This window comes from Carcharhinus amblyrhynchos, unplaced genomic scaffold (genome assembly GCF_965287045.1).
Source record: "Carcharhinus amblyrhynchos unplaced genomic scaffold, sCarAmb.v2.hapA chromosome_1322, whole genome shotgun sequence".
NCBI lineage: Eukaryota > Metazoa > Chordata > Chondrichthyes > Carcharhiniformes > Carcharhinidae > Carcharhinus > Carcharhinus amblyrhynchos.
The window spans coordinates 5001-9496 of record NW_027651062.1 but is presented as its reverse complement, the minus strand read 5'-3'; the positions used below and the strand labels follow the sequence as shown (position 1 = coordinate 9496).

At 56.6% G+C, this 4496-nt stretch overlaps 1 long non-coding RNA gene across 1 annotated transcript; it reads right to left on the bottom strand.

The window, feature by feature from the left end:
* Positions 1-1536: 1536 nt before the first annotated feature.
* Positions 1537-1962, bottom strand: LOC145340712 (uncharacterized). Its single transcript, XR_013886283.1, has 3 exons — positions 1880-1962; positions 1816-1847; positions 1537-1598 (listed from the first exon to the last, which is right to left on the bottom strand). It is a non-coding gene; the product is annotated as an uncharacterized LOC145340712 (long non-coding RNA).
* Positions 1963-4496: the final 2534 nt, after the last annotated feature.

The following is a 4496-nucleotide window of genomic DNA, read 5'->3' as shown; positions in this document are numbered from 1 at the left end:
ATCTGGGGACAGAGTGTGACCGGGGTGCAGACAGAGAGGGTGGGGGAGACGGGGAGAGGGTGGGAGTGGGGGAGACGGTGGGGGAGCAAGGGAGATATTTAGAATCATTGAGGTTTACAGCAGGGAAACAGGCCCTTCGGCCCAACTTGTCCATGCTGCCCCTTTATATTTAAACCCCTAAGCTAATCCCAGTTGCCCGCGTTTGCCCCCATATCCCTCTATACCCATCGTACCCGTGTAACTGTCTAAATGCTTTTCAAAAGATAAAATTGTCCCCGCCTCTACTACTGCCTCTGGCAGCTCGTTCCAGACACTCACCACCCTCTGAGTGAACAAAATTGCCCCTCTGGACCCTTCTGTATCTCTCCCCTCTCACCTTAAACCTCTGCCCTCTAGTTTTAGTCTCCCCTACCTTTGGGGAAAAGATATTGACTATCTCGCTGATCTGTGCCCCTCATTATTTTATAGACCTCTATAAGATCACCCCTCTACGCTCCAGAGAAAAAACTCCCAGTCTATCCCGGCCTCTCCTTATAACTCAATCCATCAAGTCCCGGTAGCATCCTAGTAAATCTTTTCTGCACTCTTTCTAGTTTAATAATATCCTTTCTATAATAGGGTGACCAGAACTGTACACAGTATTTCCAAGTGTGGCCTTCCCAATGTCTTGTACAACTTCAACAAGACGTCCCAACTCCTGTATTCAATGTTCTGACCGATGAAACCAAGCATGCCCAATGCCTTCTTCACCACTCTGTCCACCACTTTCAAGGAGCTATGAACCTGTCCCCCTAGATCTCTCTGTTCTGTAACTCTCCCCCTACCATTAACTGAGTAAGTCCTGCCCTGGTTCAATCGACCAAAATGCATCACCTTGCATTTCTCTCAATTAAACTGCATCTGCCATTCGTCAGCCCACTGGCCCAACTGATCAAGATCCCCTTGCAATTGGAGATAACTTCCTTCACTGTCCACTGTGCCACCAATCTTGGTGTCATCTACAAACTTACTAACCATGCCTCCTATACTCTCATCCAAATCATTAATATCAATGATAAATAACAGTGGGCCCAGCACTGATCCCTGAGGCTGGTCACAGGCCTCCAGTTTGAAAAACAAACCCTCTACAAGCAACCCTCTGGTTTCTGTTAAGAAGCCAATTTTGTCTCCGTTTAGCTCCCTCACCCTGTGAGATTTAACCTTATACAACAACCTGTCCTGCGGTACCTGGTCAAAGGCCTTGCTAAAGTCCATGTAGACAACATCCACCGCACTGCCCTCATCTACCCTCTTGATCACCCCTTCAAAAAAACTCAATCCAATTTGTGAGAGATGATTTTTCCCCTCACAAAGCCCTGTCCCTAATCAGTCCTTGTGTCTCTGAATGCCCCCCGTCTCTCAAAATACCTTCCCACAATTTACCCACCCACAGATGTGAGGCTCTCCGGCCTGTCGTTTCCAGGCTTTTCCCTGCAGCCCTCTCTAAACAAAGACACAACATTTGCCACACGGGGTGAGGGTGGTGGGGGGGGGAGATCGGCCTCGATCGAGGCGTCAACTCTCCAGTTAATCCCTTCCCTTTTGCTGAACTCAGATGCCTCCGCCATGTTGGCCTCTCCGCCGTGTTGGCCTCTCCGCCGTGTTGGCCTCTCCGCCGTGTTGGCCTCTCCGCCATTTTGACCTCTCCGCCATGTTGGCCCCTCCGCCATGTTGGCCTCTCCGCCATGTTGGCCTCTCCGCCATGTTGGCCTCCGCCATGTTGGCCTCTCCGCCATGTTGGCCTCTCCGCCATGTTGGCCTCTCTGCCATTTTGACCTCCGCCATTTTGGCCTCTCCGCCATTTTGACCTCCGCCATTTTGGCCTCTCTGCCATTTTGACCTCTCCGCCCTTTTTGATTCTCGCAGCCATGTCTCGCAAAGTTGTCAGGAGCAGCAAGTACCGCCATGTCTTTGGCCAGCCAACAAAATCGGACCAGTGCTACGATGACATCCGGATCTCCCAGAACACCTGGGACAGCAACTTCTGCGCCGTCAACCCCGCCTTCCTGGCCATGATCGTGGAGGCCAGTGGAGGAGGAGCCTTCATGGTCCTGCCTCTCTCCAAGGTGAGTGTCGGGAGTGTGCGCTGGCTAAATGGGCCCTCTATCTGTTCCCCAACTGGGGGGGGGGAGTTGGTCCAAGGTGAGTCTCGCTGGGTGTTGGGAGGGATGTAGGCAGCCTGTGCGCTGGCTAAATGGGCCCTCTATCTGTTCCCCAACTGGGGGGGGGGAGTTGGTCCAAGGTGAGTCTCGCTGGGCGTTGGGAGGGATGTAGGCAGCCTGTGCGCTGGCTAAATGGGCCCTCTATCTGTTCCCAACTGGGGGGGAAAATTGGTCCAAGGTGAGTCTCGCTGGGTGTTGGGAGGGATGTAGGCAGCCTGTGCGCTGGCTAAATGGGCCCTCTATCTGTTCCCCAACTGGGGGGGGGAGTTGGTCCAAGGTGAGTCTCGCTGGGTGTTGGGAGGGATGTAGGCAGCCTGTGCGCTGGCTAAATGGGCCCTCTATCTGTTCCCCAACTGGGGGGGGAGTTGGTCCAAGGTGAGTCTCGCTGGGCGTTGGGAGGGATGTAGGCAGTCTGCGCGCTGGCTAAATGGGCCCTCTATCTGTTCCCCAACTGGGGGGGGGAGTTGGTCCAAGGTGAGTCTCGCTGGGCGTTGGGAGGGATGTAGGCAGCCTGTGCGCTGGCTAAATGGGCCCTCTTTCTGTTCCCCAACTGGGGGGGGAGTTGGTCCAAGGTGAGTCTCGCTGGGCGTTGGGAGGGATGTAGGCAGCCTGTGCGCTGGCTAAATGGGCCCTCTATCTGCCCCCAATCAGGGGGGAACTGGCAGTAGGTGGGCGCTCCCCATGCAGCCCTATACTAGCCCCCTCTGGAATTCACTTAATTCCATTGCCCTGCAGGTCTTTCTGTCCTTTGACGGATTGTGAGTGTCATTGAGAATTTACTTGCCCCCTCGGGGGGTGGGGGGGGGGGCCAAGCCACCATCTTGAACTCACTGCAAACCCCCTGTGTGTGTGTGGTGTAGGTACACCCACAGCGCTGTTAGGGAGGGAGTTCCACCCAGCCGCAGTGAAGGAGTGGTCGATGTATTTCCAAGTTGGGCTGGCGGGGTGGGGGGTGACCTGTAGGCGGTGGGTGTTCCCCATGCATCTGCTGCCCCCTCCCCCCCCCTTTGTCCTTTGAGGTTGGGGGTGAGGTTTGGAAGGTGCTGTGGAAGGAGCCTTGGCGAGTTGCTGCGGGACATCCAATAGTCGGTGCACACAGCTGCCGCTGTGTGTCAGTGGTGGAGGGAGTGAATGTTGAAGGTGGGGGTTAGTGTGTCGATCGAGGGGGGGATGGGAGGGGAGGGGGAAGGGGGACGAGGGGGGAGGTGGGGGGCTGCTTTGTCCCGGATGGTGTCGAGCTTCTCGAGTGTTGTCGGGACCCGCACCCATCCAGGCGAGCGGAGAGTATCCCATCACACTCCTGACTTGTGTCCTTGTAGATGGTGGGACAGACTGGGTGGGGAGGAGGTGGTGTGAGTCAGGAGGTGAGTTACTCTCCGCAGGATCCCCAGCCTCTGACCCACTCTGGGAGACACAGGATTTATCTGGCTGGGTCCCAGTTCAGTTTCTGGTCAATGGTCACCCCCAGGATGTCGATAGTGGGATAGTGGGTTGGGGAGGGGGTGTGGAGAAGTGGAGGGGGAGATGTGGGCATTGCCTGACGGGGAGAGAGAGAGAGATAGGAAGGGAGGGGGGTGTAGTGGGGCTGGAGGAGGTTACAGAGATAGGGAAGGGGGTGTAGAGGGCTGGAGGAGGTTACAGAGATAGGGAGGGGGGTGTAGACGGCTGGAGGAGGTTACAGAGATAGGGAGGGGGTGTAGGGGGGCTGGAGGGGGTTACAGAGATAGGGAGGGGGTGTAGGGGGCTGGAGGAGGTTACAGAGATAAGGAGGGGGTGTAGGGGGCCTGGAGGAGGTTACAGAGATAGGGAGGGGGGTGTAGACGGCTGGAGGAGGTTACAGAGATAGGGAGGGGGGTGTAGGGGGGCTGGAGGAGGTTACAGAGATAGGGAGGGGGTGTAGGGGGGCTGGAGGAGGTTACAGAGATAGGGAGGGGGTGTAGGGGGGCTGGAGGGGGGTTACAGAGATAGGGAGGGGGTGTAGGGGGGCTGGAGGAGGTTACAGAGATAGGGAGGGGTGTAGGGGGCTGGAGGAGGTTACAGAGATAGGGAGGGGGTGTAGGGGGGGCTGGAGGAGGTTACAGAGATAGGGAGGGGGTGTAGGGGGGCTGGAGGGGGTTACAGAGATAGGGAGGGGGTGTAGGGGGGCTGGAGGAGGTTACAGAGATAGGGAGGGGGTGTAGGGGGGCTGGAGGGGGTTACAGAGATAGGGAGGGGGTGTAGGGGGGGCTAGAGGAGGTTACAGAGATAGGGAGGGGGTGTAGGGGGGCTGGAGGGGGTTACAGAGATAGGGAGGGG